The following is a 21,548-nucleotide window of genomic DNA, read 5'->3' as shown; positions in this document are numbered from 1 at the left end:
CACTTACAGTAAAGAGTCCATAGTCTCACTGCTCTTACAGTAGAGTCCATAGTCTCACTGCTCTTACAGTAAGAGCCCATAGTCTCACTGCTCTTACAGTAAAGAGTCCATAGTCTCACCGCTCTTACAGTATAGAGTCCATAGTCTCACTGCTCTTACAGTAAAGAGTCCATAGTCTCACTGCTCTTACAGTATAGAGTCCATAGTCTCACTGCTCTTACCGTAAAGAGTCCACAGTCTCACTGCTCTTACAGTATAGAGTCCATAGTCTCACTGCTCTTACAGTATAGAGTCCATAGTCTCACTGCTCTTACAGTAAAGAGTCCATAGTCTCACTGCTCTTACAGTAAAGAGTCCATAGTCTCACTGCTCTTACAGTAAAGAGTCCATAGTCTCACTGCTCTTACAGTATAGAGTCCATAGTCTCACTGCTCTTACAGTATAGAGTCCATAGTCTCACTGCTCTTACAGTATAGAGTCCATAGTCTCACTGCTCTTACAGTAAAGAGTCCATAGTCTCACTGCTCTTACTGTATAGAGTCCATAGTCTCACTGCTCTTACAGTATAGAGTCCATAGTCTCACTGCTCTTACAGTATAGAGTCCATAGTCTCACTGCTCTTACAGTAAAGAGTCCATAGTCTCACTGCTCTTACAGTATAGAGTCCATAGTCTCACTGCTCTTACAGTAAAGAGTCCATAGTCTCACTGCTCTTACAGTAAAGAGTCCATAGTCTCACTGCTCTTACAGTAAAGAGTCCATAGTCTCACTGCTCTTACAGTAAAGAGTCCATAGTCTCACTGCTCTTACAGTATAGAGCCCATAGTCTCATTGCTCTTACAGTAAAGAGTCCATAGTCTCACTGCTCTTACAGTAAAGAGTCCATAGTCTCACTGCTCTTACAGTAAAGAATCCTCTTCTATGTTTGTGTACAAACCTTCTTTCCTCCAGACGCAGAGGATGTCCCCTCCTCACAGTCACAGTCCTGGGGATAAATAGATGATGGGAGTGATCTCTGTACTGACCTCTGATATATTTATACATAGTAATTAGATCTCCCCTCAGTCGTCTTTTTTCAAAAGTAAATAACCCTAATGTTGATAATCTTTCAGGGTACTGTAGTCCCCCCATTCCAGTTATTACTTTAGTTGCCCTCCTCTGGACCCTCTCCAGCTCTGCTATCTCTGCCTTGTACACAGTACTCCGTGTGGTCTGACTAGTGATGTGTAAAGTGGTAGGACTATGTTCTCATCACCGGCATCTGTGCCCCTTTTGATGCAAACCATTATCTTATTGGCCTTGGCAGCAGCTGCCTGACACTGCTTTTTGCAGCTTAGTTTGCTGTTTATTAAAATTCCTAGGTCATTTCCCATGTCACAGGGCGCCATGGCAACAGGGGTGCCCGGCGGCCAGGCTGTGCCAACAGCGAGCAGCCTCCTTGGCCGGTGTAGCGACTGCCACAAATACCACACACTGTAACGACATGCAGGACGGCGTCAGCCTTCTCTCAACTCCCAGCAGCGCCCTTACAACTTGCATGCTTCTCATACGACGTGCTCAGAAGAGGGAGAGATGTGTCTGCTGGGTTTCTAACCCATGACCTTCTGTATCAGAGGCAAAACCCTTACCCACACAGCTATAAGAGCTGCATAGACACTGACTGAGAAAATATGAGACTTCTACAGTAGGCTCTGTTATAGCTGTTATAGCCAGTGTACATCTATACACATGAGAGCTGCCCCAGCACTGCTATATCTCTATATGACAGCTGCCCCAGAACACTTAGCTCTGCTATATCTACACACATGACAGCTGCCCCAACACACCCAGCACTGCTATATCTTTATATGACAGCTGCCCCAGCACACCCAGCTCTGCAACATCTATACACATGACAGCTGCCCCAGCACACCAGCTCTGTTACATCTATACACATGACAGCTGCCCCAACACACCCAGCACTGCTATATCTTGTTGCAGAGCTGGGTGTGCTGGGGCAGCTGTCATGTGTATAGATGTAGCAGAGCTGAGTGTGCTGGGGTAGCTGTCATGTGTATGGATGTACACTAGCTATAACATGGGTCGTGGGTTCGAATCCCAGCAGAAACTTTTCTGAAATACACAAGCACTGACTCCATATATGGACATACAGGGCGGGACACAGGAAGAGGCTGCTCCGCATCGCTGACATGGAGGGAAGTATTAGTGTTCATATTTTTTTTTTAAATACCGGACTGTTACTGCCACATAGGGGGAGCTGGAGGCACTTGATACTGGCACATGGGGGGAGGGGGGTTGCCAACCCCGGGTTGGCACCTTATACTGGCACATGGGGGGAAGGAGAGAGGCACTTGATACTGGGACATGGGGGGAGAGAGGCACTTAATATTGGCACTTTTTTGGGGGGGGGGATGGCACTATGATACTGGGACATGGGGGGAGAGAGGCAATTGATACTGGCACTTTTGGGGGGGGGGGGGAGATGGCACTATGATACTGGGACATGGGGGGAGAGAGGCAATTGATACTGGCACTTTTGGGGGGGGGGTGGCACTATTATACTGGGACATGGGGGAGGGGGGGGAAAGGCACTTGATACTGGGACATGGGGGGGGGAGAGAGGCACTTGATACTGGCACTTTTGGGGGGGGGAGATGGCACTATGATACTGGGGACATGTGGGGTGGAGAGAGGCACTTGATACTGGGACATGGGGGGAAGAGGCACTTGATACTGGCCCTTTTGGGGGGAGATGGCACTATGATACTGGGACATGGGGGGGAGAGAGGCACTTGATACTGGGACATGGGGGGGGGGGGAGAGGCACTTGATACTGGCACTTTTGGGGGGGGAGATGGCACTATGATACTGGGGACATGTGGGGGGGGGAGGCACGTGATACTGGCACATGGGGGGGTTTGGCACTTGATACTGGCACATGGGGGGGTTTAGCATTATGATACTGGCACATGGGGGGGTGGGAAGGAGAGAGGCACTTGATACTGGCACATTGGGGGGAGAGATGGCACTATCATACTGGGACATGTGGGGGGAGGAGAGAGGCACTTGATACTGGGACATGGGGGGGAGAGGCACTTGATACTGGCACTTTTGGGGGGGGGGGGGGATGGCACTATGATACTGGGGACATGTTGGGGGGAGGAGAGAGGCACTTGATACTGGCACTTGGGGGGGTTTTGCACTTGATACTGGCACATTAGGGGGAGAGATGGCACTATGATACTGGCACATTGGGGGGAGAGATGGCACTATGATACTGGGACATGTGGGGGGAGGAGAGAGGCACTTGATACTGGCACATGATGGGGGGCATCTATGGGGACACTTACTGGCACATTATTGGGGGGCATTATGGGGGTCCCTTTTTACTGGCACATTATAAAGCCCTTAATCATACTCAGTGTCACCCATAGCCAGTCTTCTGCCCCCCTTAATCATACCCAGTGTCTGTCACCCCTAATTTAAGGGGGGCAGGATCTAATTGAGGGGGCAGGGGACTGGGTAAAGGTGACAGGGTATGATTAAGGGGGGCTGGAGACTGGCTATGGGTGACACTAGGTATGATTGTACTTGTTTGCACTTAAATTATCTGTAATAAAAAAAAACTAGGGGGGGGCACAAGATTAGCTCGCACAGGGCGACTGAAGACCTAAGGCCAGCCCTGTATAAATATATATATATATATATATATATATACAGTATACTGTCCTCTGTAGTATATATATATACAGTATACTGTCCTCTGTAGTATATATATATACAGTGTACTGTCCTCTGTAGTATATATATATATACAGTATACTGTCCTCTGTAGTATATATATATATACAGTATACTGTCCTCTGTAGTATATATACAGTATACTGTCCTCTGTAGTATATATACAGTATACTGTCCTCTGTAGTATATATATACAGTATACTGTCCTCTGTAGTATATATATACAGTATACTGTCCTCTGTAGTATATATACAGTATACTGTCCTCTGTAGTATATATATATACAGTATACTGTCCTCTGTAGTATATATATATACAGTGTACTGTCCTCTGTAGTATATATATATATATACAGTGTACTGTCCTCTGTAGTATATATATATATAATATACTGTCCTCTGTAGTATATATATACAGTATACTGTCCTCTGTAGTATATATATACAGTATACTGTCCTCTGTAGTATATATACAGTATCCTGTCCTCCGTAGTGTATATATATATATACAGTATACTGTCCTCTGTAGTATATATACACAGTATACTGTCCTCTGTAGTATATATACAGTATACTGTCCTCTGTAGTGTATATATATACAGTATACTGCCCTCTGTAGTATATATACAGTATACTGTCCTCTGTAGTATATATATATATACAGTATACTGTCCTCTGTAGTATATATACAGTATACTGTCCTCTGTAGTATATATATACAGTATACTGTCCTCTGTAGTATATATACAGTATCCTGTCCTCCGTAGTATATATATATACAGTATACTGTCCTCTGTAGTATATATACACAGTATACTGTCCTCTGTAGTATATATACAGTATACTGCCCTCTGTAGTATATATACAGTATATTGTCCTCCATAGTATATATATATATATACAGCATACTGTCCTCTGTAGTATATATATATACAGTATACTGTCCTCTGTAGTGTATATATATATATATATACAGTATACTGTCCTCTGTAGTATATATATATATATATATATATATATATAGTATACTGTCCTCTGTAGTGTATATATATATATAGTATACTGTCCTCTGTAGTATATATATATATATACAGTATACTGTCCTCTGTAGTGTATATATATACAGTATACTGTCCTCTGTAGTGTATATATATATATATATATATATAGTATACTGTCCTCTGTAGTGTGTGTATATATATATATACAGTATACTGTCCTCTGTAGTGTATATATATATATATATATATATACAGTATACTGTCCTCTGTACTGTATATATATATATACAGTATACTGTCCTCTGTAGTGTGTGTGTGTATATATATATATATACAGTATACTGTCCTCTGTAGTATATATATATATATATATATACAGTATACTGTCCTCTGTAGTGTATATATATATACAGTATACTGTCCTCTGTAGTGTATATATATATATATATATACAGTATACTGTCCTCTGTAGTATATATATATATATACAGTATACTGTCCTCTGTAGTATATATATATATATATACAGTATACTGTTCTCTGTAGTATATATATATATATATACAGTATACTGTCCTCTGTAGTATATATATATATATATATATATATACAGTATACTGTCCTCTGTAGTATATATATATACAGTATACTGTCCTCTGTAGTATATATATATATATATATACAGTATACTGTCCTCTGTAGTGTGTGTGTATATATATATATATATATACAGTATACTGTCCTCTGTAGTATATATACAGTATACTGTCCTCTGTAGTATATATACAGTATACTGTCCTCTGTAGTATATATACAGTATACTGTCCTCTGTAGTATATATACAGTATACTGTCCTCTGTAGTATATATATACAGTATACTGTCCTCTGTAGTGTATATATACAGTATACTGTCCTCTGTAGTATATATACAGTATACTGTCCTCTGTAGTGTATATATACAGTATACTGTCCTCTGTAGTGTATATATATAGTATAATGTCCTCTGGATTAGTATTTTTATTGAATGGTACACGGTTTACAATGCCAGTTTGCGGAAAACGTCTGAAATTTCCTGATGCGGATTGGGAATGTACCTGGTGAAGCAAGATGATTCCCAACGTCCCATTTTGCGGATGATATGACTGGGTACGTTGTGCTTGGAGGCTGCGGAAACCGCCCCGATCCGAAAGGAGTGGCCTGATTTGGTTTTGGGATCGAAACCTAGGCCTGCAACTAGTAGACGAATGTGGGAAACGAATTGCGCGGTCGTGAGGGGCTTGGATTTGACGGGCAGTAGTGGGCTGTCTGGGGAGGAAGGAGCTCATTAATTGGTTGAAGACCTGGACTGGGCACCATTTATTGAATGACCTGAAATATTTAACTTGGACTGGGGCCATGATTGCGACGTTTTGGTGGAAGGCAGTAGCAAGATGAAATGGTCATGATTCCAAGCTAGCTGGCTCTTGGTCAGACCCTTGGATTTTGGGGAGAACCCTGTGAATTCCCCTGGCTGCAAAAACCCATAGAAACCTAAATACATGGCCGCTTTTATAACGGTGCTGGGATGGAGCCCGAAAGGGTTGCTGTCTAGGGAATTTAAAAGCTTCCTAAACAGATCCCCTGAAACTGGTTGCCTGGTAGGAGAGCTTGGCAGGCTGCTTTTTTGAATCCCCCTAAGGACAGCCCTGATGGCGGGGGACGCGAATATCGCCTTACTACCGGGATGTTTGAGGGTGAAGTAGTATTGCACCCCTGCCATGTACAATCTGATGGAATTGTAGCCAAGTTTGAGGTGATGGTGACAATAAGCTAAAAAAGCCATCAAATAGGTCGTCCTATCCGTGCCGCTCCTAGGATGGAGACGTGAAAATTTTTGGAAGCTGTTCCAACCGGTTTTATAGTTTCTGGCTGTGTTGGCTGATAGTGATTTTTGTATGAGGGATTTGGTGGATGAAATGATTTGCGCTAGTCCATGCGTAGGGTGTTGAACTCTGGAGGGGACAATCCTGCTGGCTCCGCCTCCGGCATGACCTGGAAGAAATGGTGGAAATGGAAGCGTGACAGTGCGTCAGCCGCGGAATTCTGGACACCCTGGATGTGTCTGCATGAAACCTGAAAATTGTGCTGTAGGGAGAGCCAAACTAATTTGCGGACGAAAGGCATTATGTGACGTGATTTTGACCTGCCCTTGGTAATGATGTCCGCTACCGTCTGATTGTCCGCGATGAATGTCACCGGGGAGTTTGCCCATTGCCTGCCCCAAACTTGTGCGGCCGGGGAGGATCTGAGGTACTCGCTGAGAAAAGAGATTTCGGGGGGCCACTGGCTTGCGAACCACTGGTTGTTGTAGATGGCCGCGAAACCTTTGGAGGCAGCTGCGTCGGAAAAAATGGTGGGAGAAGAGGGACGCCATTGAGGGACGAATACGGAGATCCCATTCCAGCAGGTCAGAAAGGAATTCCACATGGATAAATCAGCCATCGCTTGGGTGTCCAGGACTATCGGGGAGTCCTGCTCTGTGGCTGTCGGGAGCAGATCCAATAATCTAGATAAGAAGGCCTTGCCCTGGGGCATGATTCTGGCAGCGAAGTTCAGCATGCCCAGCAGGGATTGTAATTCCTGCTTCGAGACGACCCTGCAACCCACAAATCTGGAAATGACCTCAGGCAACCTCGCTTCCATCTTGCGGGTGTCTAAGACAATGCCGAGGAAAGTGATGGTGGTTGAGGGCCCTTCCATTGCCAGCCTCAACAGGAATGTTGAGGCTGGCATAAACCTGGAGGAGACTGTCGAGTTTGCCGGGTGTGGTGTCCGGTTGTTCTATCAACAGAAAGTCGTCCAGGTAATGGATGACCATGGGGCAATCACAGTGGTTGACCAGGACCCAGTGGAGGGCCTGAGCGAACTGGTCAAAAAGCCATGGACTACTTTTGGAGCCAAAGGTGAGGCGGTTGGCGAAAGAGTACAAGCCGTCCCATTTTAAACCATAGAATTTCCAGAGTTGTGGGTTGATGGGCAGCAACTTGAAGGCGTCCGCCAGTTCTGCCTTGGACAGCCAAGCCCCTTGGCCTGCCAGGAGGATGAGAGAGATGGCTTCACTGAGAGAGGAGTATTTCTTCGAGAACTCCTCAGACGGGACTAGGGAGTTGAGGCTGGGGATGTTTGAACCATGAGGAGCTGAGAGGTCATAAATTAATCTTTTTTTATTAGAATTTTTTTTGGTGACGATGCCGATAGGGTTTACCCTCCAGTAATCGAAGGGAATGCTAGAGAAAGGCCAGATGAGGAAACCCTTCTCCAGTTCCTCCTGGACCAGAGGACCTACCGAAGCGGCATCGGAAACTGCGGACCTGAGGTTGGGGCCTTCCCAAGACGACTGAGGAAGGGCCACGAGACCAGTGTGGAAACCCTCCGTGAAACCCTTGATTAGGAAGTGAACCTGGTGGGGGTTGTGGTGATCACGGAAAAGTGCGGCTAGCAGGTCCACGTTGACCACACCTAGTCACTTGTTTCTGGCGGTTCTGTTTGGGCAAACCGACAGGGGGTGGGCCCTGAAACAAGTGGAGCAGACATGGAGCGCTCTGCACTGATTGTAATTGCAGGTTGCAAAGTTGTAATTGTTGCACACCTGACTGTTGCCTAGGAAAACTATAGAGCGACCCAGTTTGTCCATGCCCGTGTTGTGTCTTGGCTGGGACCCCGAGGTGCCTGCCACAGGCCTAGGCTAGGACGTTGGAAGGCTGGGATTTGGACACCAATCTGAGGCATGCAGAATGGATTGACATGATGAGCAAGCAGGGGCTTTGAGGCCGGCGAAATGTCGGCAAAACAGCTCCATGTCCAGGGATGCCCAATTGGTGACCCGTTGGAACTGGACGAGGGCCGCCGCGGCTTTGGCCGAAAAGGAGCGATGGTAGTCATAGAATGCGTACCCTCCGTACTTGTGCCCCAGGTCCGTGACCCTGTACAAGTACAAATCTAGCTCCTCGCGCCTTTCGGGGAAGGCGAAGCAGATTATGTCCCTGAACAGGCTGAAAGCCAGGACGAATTCTGGGATGGAAAGTTTCCTGTTCAATCGGGCATCCCTGGACCTGAGAACTATCGACACATTTTCGCAGGCGATGGTCCTATTCTCAACCGTGTTGTGGGTGGCAATGAGAATAGCGGCCAAATTGACGTCCTTTCCCTCCAAGATGTCTCGTTTGATGGTGTCAGTCACAAAATGGGACGGGGCTACTTCGGACAAGGCGGGAACCCTACCTGAGGTTGCGGATTGGGACGTGGAAGCGACTGGGAGAGGAGGGACGGGGAGGCTGGGAGGCGGATCTCTGGACTCCACTGCCAACAGCCTGTTCTGAATGTCTGAAATGGAAGTCGCTAGGGTGTTGATGGTGGCGTGCAGCTGAGTTAATGGCAACTGGATTGTTGACATTGACACCTGCTCTCCGGAGGGAGAGGAATCGGACACCAGGAGTCGGTATAGCTCCGCCTTCCTGGCCGAAGCTGGGTAACGAATCCCACTTTTGGTCAATTCCGCTATAATTTTGGGGATTGTCCAGCTCTGAAGTGACCCCACACAATCGTGGCTGGATGCCAGGGAATCCGGAATGGAAGCGGAGTCATCAATTTCAGAATGACGTGACATGTTGGAAGCTGAAAGAGAGAGCATGGTTTAGTGTTTTGGGGTAAAACAAGACGTAGCCTCAGAATCATTAGGGCCCTGAAACCCGAGGAGGCGCGTTGCGTTTGCTGCCCCAAGAGAAACGCTTGGAGTGACCAAGAAAAAACGTGACAAGGCTCCGTGAACGGACGAATTTAGATAAAGAGAGGACCAGTACCTGATAATCCCACCTGGTCTAACGAGGGCCTCAGGTCCTGAAGGTTCATGGCGGCGCAGTCGAAATCGGTTCTTGACTGAGATAAAAGTAAAAGTTTAGTGGAGAGGCCTATGGCCAATGAGCAAGATTGTAGATGAATGAACCTGATGCCTGGGTAGGCCGCCATGAAGACAGACGAACATGGATGAGGGAACGAAGTGTGACCTGACTGACGTGACAGGCGTGAAACCAAGAATAACAGGGGCATGACCAGAATGAAAACCAGGGCGTGTGCGTGAAACGGAGTGGCCTGAATGACGGATGCAGACGGAATACATGGATGATGAATATGGCTCGGAAGGAGGACAGCGTGAGACATGGAGGAGACGAGATGTGGCCTGAATGACGTGAAACAGGCATGGGACGAGAAGAAGAGATGTGGCTTGAAACGTAAACATGCGAGGGACGTAAAAGAGACAAAACATGGCCTGAATAACGTAAACAGGCGTGAGACGTAAATGACAGACGTGGCCTGAATAACGTGACCAGGCGTGAGACGTAAATGACAAATGTGGCCTGAAGCGTAAACAGGCGTGAGACACGAGTGAAAAGACGTGGCCTGAATAACGTAAACAGGCGTGAGACGTAAATGACAGACGTGGCCTGAATAACGTAAACAGGCGGGAGACGTAACTGACAAACGAGGCCTGAAGGACAAAGACAGGCGTGGGACATGGATGACCAGACGTAGCCTGACTACCGTACCCAGGGCGCGAATGCCGATAATGGTGAGAGTAAAGCAAAAATACCAACCTTATGGTGATGAATTTGATGGGCAAAAGGTCGGGTAAATTTCGCTTTGTTTGCCGTTGGCGCGCAACAGCTCGGCCAGAACAAAACCAGCAAGGTATTTCTGAGATGTAAACGGGCGACATAGCAAGGTTTTTTGTTTTTTTGTTTTTTATTTATATGAACAGAAACAGTTTTTTTTTTTGTTTTTTTTTTATTTAAGACTCCTCTGATGGATTGCAGCAATTTGCAGTGTTCGTAAGAACTGATTTAGCAAAACCCATTTAACTACAGTATTTAGGGCCTTTGCATACATTGAAGGGGAGCGTGAGCGAAGCGTCGGCCGCATATCCCCTGAGGCCTGCGACGCAGAAAGGGGCGTGGCCGGGGAGGAGCCTGTACCGTCCCCCGCCACCCTGGATCGCACGGGACGCAGGACCTGGTGTTTGAAGGAGCCGGGGCACCGCGTCTGCCAGGCCGGCCGGCCCCTGGAGCGCAGCAGCCAGAGGTAACATGGGAGGGGGGAATGAGGACGGGAGGCGTGCTGATGACATGAGCGGTGGCAGGGTGGTGTAGGCGGGAGGCGCTGGAAGAGAAAGGGCGGGGCGGAGTCCGAACCACCCTCCCCCTGCCCTGGACGGCCCCGGAGACAAAGCCAGGCGGCCGGGAAACCGGTGCCTGGCCAGCAGGCGAAACCACAAGCGCCGCGGCTGAATTGTGGGGTACCCACTGGATGTCCGAACCGGCCCTGCAAGATGAAACGAGGTGGCGGGTCGCGGCGTGGAGGGTGAGAACCGCCGAACATACTTACCTGGCTGATGCCTCGTGCGTGCAGGACTGGCAAAACTGATGTACAACAGCACAGGATGACGCCAGCGCCGGATGACCGTGGGAGGGGAGCTTATAAAGCCTACGCCCCTCCCACAATCACAGGCTGCAACAGCCTTGACATGTATACTGTCTTCTGTAGTGTATATATATACAGTATACTGTCTTCTGTAGTGTGTATATATATATATATATATATATATACACACAGTATACTGTCTTCTGTAGTGTATATATATATATATATACACACAGTATACTGTCTTCTGTAGTATATATATATATATATACACACAGTATACTGTCTTCTGTAGTATATATATATATACAGTATATTGTCTTCTGTAGTATATATATATATATATATATACAGTATACTGTCTTCTGTAGTGTATATATATACAGTATACTGTCCTCTGTAGTATATATACAGTATACTGTCCTCTGTAGTATATATACAGTATACTGTCCTCTGTAGTATATATACAGTATACTGTCTTCTGTAGTATATATATAAAGTATACTGTCCTCTGTAGTATATATACAGTATACTGTCCTCTGTAGTATATACACAGTATACTGTCCTCTGTAGTATATATACAGTATACTGTCCTCTGTAGTATATATACAGTATACTGTCCTCTGTAGTATATATACAGTATACTGTCCTCTGTAGTATATATACAGTATACTGTCTTCTGTAGTATATATATAAAGTATACTGTCCTCTGTAGTATATATATATATATATATATATATATATACAACAAAGAAAAAATGTGGGTGATTGAGTCAGCACAACCCTGTATGTAGGTGCACATCACTATGGCGAAATACATATACAAATGCTGGTTGCAGAGTGCTATCACATTTGTATTTTGCGTTTGTATATGTATTTCGCCATAGCGATGTGCACCTACATACAGGGTTGTGCTGACTCGATCACCCACATTTTTTATTTGTAGTATATATTGGAGGCGTGGCGATCTCCTTGGAGTCATTGCATACCTGACCAGTCAATCTGTCCTGGAGGCTGGTTTTAATGTCAGTATAAAACTGAGTCTGCTTATATAGAACCTACCAGTAGCCATTTGGCTCCAGGAGAAGTATATGGTGGGCTCAGCATGCATGTTGGTACTTGCATCCCTGGATCCGATGAAAGCTGTAATGCCACCGGACGGGGTTAAAAGCAGAGTGTGCTTGGCGTGCAAGCTGACCTGCATTCCCTGGACTTTGTGTGGCTGTCATGGCCCATAAACAGGTAGGAACTAGTGTTAGGGACCACTCATAGAGGCGACCTTGACGTGGTGAGTGGCTTATTACGCTTTGGCCAAAATGTACACCAATGCCTCATCCAGCATAGAGGCAGGGCAGAGTGCTGGATGTAGAGTGCTATCACATTTGTATTTTGCGTTTGTATATATATATATATACAGTATACTGTCCTCTGCAGTATATATATACAGTATACTGTCTTCTGTAGTGTATATATATATATACATACAGTATACTGTTCTTTGTAGTATATATATATATATATATATACACACACAGTATACTTACCTCTGTAGTATATATAGTATACTGTCCTCTGTAGTATATACAGTACAGACCAAAAGTTTGGACACACCTTCTCATTCAAAGAGTTTTCTTTATTTTCATGACTATGAAGGCATCAAAACTATGAATTAACACATGTGGAATTATATACATAACAAACAAGTGTGAAACAACTGAAAATAGGTCATATTCTAGGTTCTTCAAAGTAGCCACCTTTTGCTTTGATTACTGCTTTGCACACTCTTGGCATTCTCTTGATGAGCTTCAAGAGGTAGTCCCCTGAAATGGTCTTCCAACAGTCTTGAAGGAGTTCCCAGAGATGCTTAGCACTTGTTGGCCCTTTTGCCTTCACTCTGCGGTCCAGCTCACCCCAAACCATCTCGATTGGGTTCAGGTCCGGTGACTGTGGAGGCCAGGTCATCTGGCGCAGCACCCCATCACTCTCCTTCATAGTCAAATAGCCCTTACTTTCAAAGTTTTCCCAATTTTTCGGCTGACTGACTGACCTTCATTTCTTAAAGTAATGATGGCCACTTGTTTTTCTTTACTTAGCTGCTTTTTTCTTGCCATAATACAAATTCTAACAGCCTATTCGGTAGGACTATCAGCTGTCTATCCACCTGACTTCTTCTCAACGCAACTGATGGTCCCAACCCCATTTATAAGGCAAGAAATCCCACTTATTAAACCTGACAGGGCTCACCTGTGAAGTGAAAACCAGTTCAGGGGACTACCTCTTGAAGCTCATCAAGAGAATGCCAAGAGTGTACAAAGCAGTAATCAAAGCAAAAGGTGGCTACTTTGAAGAACCTAGAATATGACCTATTTTCAGTTGTTTCACACTTGTTTGTTATGTATATAATTCCACATGTGTTAATTCATAGTTTTGATGCCTTCATAGTCATGAAAATAAAGAAAACTCTTTGAATGAGAAGGTGTGTCCAAACTTTTGGTCTGTACTGTATATATATATATATATATATACAGTATACTGCCCTCTGTAGTATATATACAGTATACTGTCCTCTGTAGTATATATACAGTATACTGTCCTCTGTAGTATATACACTGTATACTGTCCTCTGTAGTATATATACAGTATACTGTCCTCTGTAGTATATATACAGTATACTGTCCTCTGTAGTGTATATACAGTATACTGTCCTCTGTAGTATATATACGGTATACTGTCCTCTGTAGTATATATACAGTATACTGTCCTCTGTAGTATATATACGGTATACTGTCCTCTGTAGTATATATACAGTATACTGTCCTCTGTAGTATATACACTGTATACTGTCCTCTGTAGTATATATACAGTATACTGTCCTCTGTAGTATATATACAGTATACTGTCCTCTGTAGTGTATATACAGTATACTGTCCTCTGTAGTATATATACAGTATACTGTCCTCTGTAGTATATATACAGTATACTGTCCTCTGTAGTATATATACAGTATACTGTCCTCTGTAGTGTATATACAGTATACTGTCCTCTGTAGTGTATATACAGTATACTGTCCTCTGTAGTATATATACAGTATACTGTCCTCTGTAGTATATATATATACAGTATACTGTCCTCTGTAGTATATATACAGTATACTGTCCTCTGTAGTATATATACAGTATACTGTCCTCTGTAGTATATATACAATATACTGTCCTCTGTAGTATATATACAGTATACTGTCCTCTGTAGTATATATACAGTATACTGTCCTCTGTAGTGTATATATAGTATACTGTGCTCTGTAGTATATATACAGTATACTGTCCCTTGTAGTATATATATATATATATATATATATATATATATATATACACAGTATACTGTCCTCTGTAGTATATATATACAGTATACTGTCCTATATAGTTTATACACAGTATACTGTCCTCTGTAGTATATATACAATATACTATCCTTTCTAGTATATATATATATATATATATATATATACAGTATACTGTCCTCTGTAGTATATATACAGTATACTGTCCTCTGTAATATATATACAGTATACTGTCCTCTGTAGTATATATACAGTATACTGTCCTCTGTAGTATATATACAGTATACTGTCCTCTGTAGTATATATACAGTATACTGTCCTCTGTAGGATATATACAGTATACTGTCCTCTGTAGTATATACACTCACCTAAAGAATTATTAGTGCCCCCATACTAATGCGGTGTTGGACCCCCTTTTGCCTTCAGAACTGCCTTAATTCTGCGTGGCATTGATTCCACGAGGTGCTGATAGCATTCTTTAGAAATGTTGGCCCATATTGATAGGATAGCATCTTTCAGTTGATGGAGATTTGAGGGATGCACATCCAGGGCACGAAGCTCCCGTTCCACCACATCCCAAAGATGCTCTATTGGGTTGAGATCTGGTGACTGTGGGGGCCATTTTAGTGCAGTGAACTCATTGTCATGTTCAAGAAATCATTTTTCCAGTCTTCAACAGTCCAATTTTGGTGAGCTCGTGCAAATTGTAGCCTATTTTTCCTATTTGTAGTGGAGATGAGTGGTACCCGGTGGGGTCTTCTGCTGTTGTAGCCCATCCCTCAAGGTTGTGCGTGTTGTGGCTTCACAAATGCTTTGCTGCAGACCTTGGTTGTAACGAGTGGTTATTTCAGCCAACGTTGCTCTTCTATCAGCTTGAATCAGTCGGCCCTTCTCCTCTGACCTCTAGCATCAACAAGGCATTTTCGCCCACAGGACTGCCGCATACTGGATGTTTTTCCCTTTTCACACCATTCTTTGTAAACCCTAGAAATGGTTGTGCATGAAAATCCCAGTAACTGAGCAGATTGTGAAATACTCAGACCCGGCCCGTCTGGCACCAACGCTCAAAATTGCTTAAATCACCTTTCTTTCCCATTCTGACATTCAGTTTGGAGTTCAGGAGATTGTCTTGACCAGGAGCACCCCCCTAAATGCATTGAAGCAACTGCCATGTGATTGGTTGACTAGATAAATTGCATTAATGAGAAATAGAACAGGTGTTCCTAATAATTCTTTAGGTGAGTGTATACAGTATACTGTCCTTTGTAGTATATATATATTGTAACAGACCGTTTCAGCAGACAAGGGGTTAAAATCTGTTTAGGCGATATGCCCCTTTTCTGAGAGACAGGCACAGCTACTGCAGAACACCAACCTCCCGAACTGGATACAAAATAGCACTCCAAACTGGAACCTCACGAATAGCTGCTAGCAGACGAACAGGAATCAGCTTACACTCCTGGCAATCAGTCTCTAACAGCATACAGCGGATCCCCCCAATAACGAGACAAGGCTCCGTGTTGAGGGTCAAGCAGTGGTCTGACTGTACTTCATGTACAGCCTCTTTTATTCATAAACCACAAACATAGTACTGCCCACAGGGTTTTGAAATGCAACCAATCAGTAATTTACAACACATACAATGTAAGTACAGCAACAAATCGTTCACGCCCCCAGAGGACCAGAAGGGAGACTGCGTCCCAGGACAGATACAACATATCCCCACAATGCATCATGGTTCCCTACTCTCTGTCCCAGTCAGCCTGGGAGGAATATGCTGGGTGTGTTTCTATTGTGCCATTGTCCCATTGTGTATTTAAATGGTGATGTCTGTTCTGTTGTCCTCACATGTGTATTGGTGATCTCCCTTTGTCCTGAGAGATAATTGGATTGCTCCTCGGTTGTCTCCGGGACAGAGAGGAAGGAACCATGATGCATTGTGGGGATATGTTGTACCTGTCCTGGGACGCAGTCTCCCTTCTGGTCCTCTGGGGGCAAAATTCACTTGAATAGGTTCAGGGGTTTAAAAGTTAGTATATGGCCCATAATCCTGGGGCAAGAGGCCAGCAGCCAGTCCTCTCCAAAACTCAGTGGCGAGGTTGGTTTCGCCACATATATATAGAATACTGTCCTCTTCAGTGTTAATTACTTTACACAGTTTAGTGTCATCTGCAAAAATTGATACTTTACTATGCAAGCCTTTTACAAGATCATTAATACATGTATTGAAGGATAGGGCCCAATACTGACCCCTGAGGTACTCCACTAGTGACAGTGATCCCTCCAGTACTGACCCCTGAGGTACTCCACTAGTGACAGTGACCCCTCCAGTACTGACCCCTGAGGTACTCCACTAGTGACAGTGACCCCTCCAGTACTGACCCCTGAGGTACCCCACTAGTGACAGTGACCCCTCCAGTACTGACCCCTGAGGTACCCCACTAGTGACAGTGACCCCTCTAGTACTGACCCCTGTGGTGCCCCACTAGTGACTGTGACCCCTCCAGTACTGACCCCTGTGGTACCCCACTAGTGACAGTGACCCCTCCAGTACTGACCCCTGAGGTACCCCACTAGTGACAGTGACCCCTCTAGTACTGACCCCTGTGGTGCCCCACTAGTGACTGTGACCCCTCCAGTACTGACCCCTGTGGTACCCCACTAGTGATGCTGACCCCTCCAGTACTGATCCTTGAGGTACCCCACTAGTGACCGTGATCCCTCCAGTACTGACCCCTGAGGTACCCCACTAGTGACAGTGACCCCTCCAGTACTGACCCCTGTGGTACCCCACTAGTGACAGTGACTCCTCCAGTACTGACCCCTGTGGTACACCACTAGTGACAGTGACCCATCCAGTACTGACCCCTGAGGTACTCCACTAGTGACAGTGACCCCTCCAGTACTGACCCCTGAGGTACCCCACTAGTGACAGTGACCCCTCTAGTACTGACCCCTGTGGTGCCCCACTAGTGACTGTGACCCCTCCAGTACTGACCCCTGTGGTACCCCACTAGTGATGGTGACCCCTCCAGTACTGATCCTTGAGGTACCCCACTAGTGACCGTGACCCCTCCAGTACTGACCCCTGAGGTACCCCACTAGTGACAGTGACCCCTCCAGTACTGACCCCTGAGGTATCCCACTAGTGACAGTGACCCCTCTAGTACTGACCCCTGTGGTGCCCCACTAGTGACTGTGACCCCTCCAGTACTGACCCCTGTGGTACCCCACTAGTGATGGTGACCCCTCCAGTACTGATCCTTGAGGTACCCCACTAGTGACCGTGACCCCTCCAGTACTGACCCCTGAGGTACCCCACTAGTGACAGTGACCCCTCCAGTACTGACCCCTGAGGTATTCCACTAGTGACAGTGACTCCTCCAGTACTGACCCCTGAGGTACCCCACTAGTGACCCCTCCAGTACTGACCCCTGAGGTACTCCACTAGTGACAGTGACGCCTCCAGTACTGACCCCTGTGGTACCCCACTAGTGACAGTGACCCAATCTGAGTGTGTACCGTTAATAACCACCCTCTGTTTTCTATCCCTCAGCCAGTTACTTACCCACATACAGACGTTTTCTCCCAGTCCGAGCATTCTCATTTTATATACTAACCTTTTATGTGGTACAGTGTCAAATGCTTTGGAGAAGTCCAGATATACGACATCCATTGATTCGCTGCTGTCAAGTCTAGAACTTACCTCCTCATTGAAACTGATTAAATTAGTCTGACATGACCGATCCCTCATGAAGCCATGCTGATATGGCGGTATTTGCTTATTTCCGTTGAGATGCTCTAAGATAGCATCTCTCAGAAAACCTTCAAACAGTTTACCCACCAAAGATGTTACACTTACAGGCCTATAGTTTCCGGGCTCTGTTTTGGGACCCTTTTTGAATATTGGCACCACATTTGCCATGCGCCAATCCTGTGGGACATTCCCTGTCAGTATAGAGTCCTCAAATATCAGAAATAAGGGTCTGGCTAAAACATTACTTATTCCTCTTAGGATACGTTGGGGGGGGGGGGGGGGCATCTGTGGTCCTGGCGATTTGTCTATTTTAATCTTTTTAATGGGGAATTTACTTTTACATACTGCATTTCATCTGACTGTTTATTTTTCTCAGTGAATACAATGGAGAAAAAAATATTTAATAGCTTTGCTTTCTCCTCATCGCTCTCTGCGACTCCCCCCGACACCTCTCTAGTTTGGCGGCTTTTATTTGTTTTTTACATATTCTATTTTTTTCCTTATAGTTTTTCAGTGCTTCCTCGCTCCCCTCCTGTTTTAGTGATCTAAATGCTTTCTTTTTGTCATTTATTGCTTTCTTTACAGTTCTATTTATCCACATTCCTTTCTTTTTGTTCCTTAACCATTTATTCCCATACGGTATGTACCTCTCACAATGAGATTTTAGGATGCTTTTACAAATATCCCATTTTGTGGCTGTATTTTTATTTTTGAGGACTTTGGCCTCTCTAAGGGTACTTTCACTCTTGCGGCAGGACAGATCCGACAGGCTGTTCACCATGTCGGATCCGTCCTTCCGCTATTGCGCCATGCCGCCGGACCGCCGCTCCGTCCCCATTGACTATAATGGTGCCGAGCTCCGGCGCAGCACGGCGAGAGCCGCTGGACTAAAAAGTCGGACATGCAGGACTTTTAGTCTGGCGGCTCTCGCCGTGCACCGCCGTGCTGCGCCGGAGCTCCGCCCCCGTCCCCATTATAGTCAATGGGGACGGAGCGGCGGCACGGCGAAATAGCGGAAGGACGGATCCGACATGGTGAACAGCCTGTTGGATCCGTCCTGCCGCAAGTGTGAAAGTAGCCTTAGTTGGCTAAATTTTGGTATTTTTGTTCCTCCCTGTAGAAACGCTTGTTTGAAGGATAATTGGAAGGTTATTACTTTATGGTCACTATTTCCCAGGTGTCCCCCGACCTGCACATCTGTTGTTCTGACTAATCGTGAGTCCTGCCCTTCCTGGCTCGAGTCCTGTCTCTCTCATGTTAAGTTCTGCTCTTTCTGGGTTGAGTCTTGCCTCTCTCCTGTTAAGTCCTGCCTCTATCATGTTGAGTCCTGCCCTTCCTGAGTTGAATCCTGTCTCTCTCATGTTATGTCCTGCCCTTCCTAGTTTGAGTCCTTTCTCTCTCATGTTGAGTCCTGCCCTTCTTGGTTTGAGTCCTTTTTCTCTCATGTTGAGTCCTTCCCTTCCTGGGTTGAGTCCTGCCCCTATCACACTTTCTGGGTTGAGTCCTTTTTCTCTCATGTTGAGTCCTGCCCTTCCTGGGTTGAGTCCTGCCTATATCATGTTGAGTCCTGCCCTTCCTGGGTTTAGTCCTGCCTCTCTCATGTTGAGTCCTGCCATTCCTGTGTTGAGTTTGCACTTCTTGGGTTCAGTCCTGTCTGTTATGTTAAGTCCTGCCTATATCATGTTGAGTCGTGCCCTTCATGGCTTTAGTCCTGTCCTTCCCATGTTGAGCCCTGTCTTTCCCATGTTGAGTACTGCCAGTCTCATGTTGAGTTCTGCCCCTCTCATGTTGAGTTTTCCATTCCTGAGTTGAGCCCTGCCCCTCTTATGTTGAGTTCTGCCCCTCTCATATTGAGCCCGGTGCTTCTCATGTTGAGTTCTGCCCCTCTCATGTTGAGTTCTGCCCCTCTCATGTTTAATTCTGCCCCTCTAATGTTTAATTCTGCCCCTCTCATGTTGAGTTATGCCCCTTTCATGTTGAGTTCTGCCCCTCTCATGTTGAGTTTGCCCTTCCTGAGTTGAGCTCTGCCCCTCTCATGTTGAGTTCTGCCCCTCTCATGTTGAGCCCTGTCCTTCCCATGTTGAGTTCTGCCCCTCTCATGTTGAGTTTGCTTTTCCTGTGTTGAGTTTGCACTTCTTGGGTTCAGTCCTGTCTGTTATGTTGAGTCCTGCCTATATCATGTTGAGTCGTGCCCTTCATGGCTTTAGTCCTGTCTCTCTAATTTTGAGTCCTGTCCTTCCCATGTTGAGCCCTGTCCTTCGCATGTTGAGTACTGCCCCTCTCATGTTGAACCCTGTCCTTCCCATGTTGAGTTCTGCCCCTCTCATGTTGAGCCCTGTCCTTCCCATGTTGAGTTCTTCCCCTCTCATGTTGAACCCTGTCCTTCCCATGTTGAGTTCTGCCCCTCTCATGTTGAGTTCTGCCCCTCTCATGTTGAGCCCTGTCCTTCCCATGTTGAGTTCTGCCCCTCTCATGTTGAGTTCTGCCTCTCTCATGTTGAGCCCTGTCTTTCCCATGTTGAGTACTGCCCCTCTCATGTTGAGTTCTGCCCCTCTCATGTTGAGTTTTCCATTCCTGAGTTGAGCCCTGTCCCTCTCATGTTGAGCCCTGTCCTTCCTATGTTGAGCTCTGCCCCTCTCATGTTGAGTTCTGCCCCTCTCATGTTGAGCCCTGTCCTTCCCATGTTGAGTTATGCCCCTCTCATGTTGAGTTCTGCCCCTCTCATGTTGAGTTTGCCCTTCCTGAGTTGAGCCCTGCCCCTCTCATGTTAAGTTCTGCCACTCTCATGTTGAGCCCTGTCCTTCCCATGTTGAGTTCTGCCCCTCTCATGTTGAGCCCTGTCCTTCCCATGTTGAGTTCTTCCCCTTTCATGTTGAGCCATGTCCTTCCCATGTTGAGTTCTGCCCCTCTCATGTTGAGTTTGCCCTTCCTGAGTTGAGTTCTGCCCCTCTCATGTTCAGCCCTGTCCTTCCTATGTTGAGTTCTGCCCCTCTCATGTTGAGCCCTGTCCTTCCCATGTTGAGTTCTGCCCCTCTCATGTTGAGCCCGGTGCGTCTCATGTTGAGTTCTGCCCCTCTCATGTTGAGTTCTGCCCCTCTCATGTTGAGTTCTGCCCCTCTCATGTTTAGTTCTGCCCCTCTCATGTTGAGTTATGCCCTTCATGAGTTGAGCCCTGCCTCTCTCATGTTGAGTCCTCTCTTCTGATTTTGAGTCCTGACGTTATTGGTATAGACTAAGCGTAAGTAGGACTTTGATG

This window comes from Bufo bufo, chromosome 6 (assembly GCF_905171765.1).
Source record: "Bufo bufo chromosome 6, aBufBuf1.1, whole genome shotgun sequence".
In the NCBI taxonomy this organism is placed as follows: domain Eukaryota; kingdom Metazoa; phylum Chordata; class Amphibia; order Anura; family Bufonidae; genus Bufo; species Bufo bufo.
The sequence above is the reverse complement of the archived record's forward strand: the minus strand, read 5'-3'. Positions refer to the sequence as shown.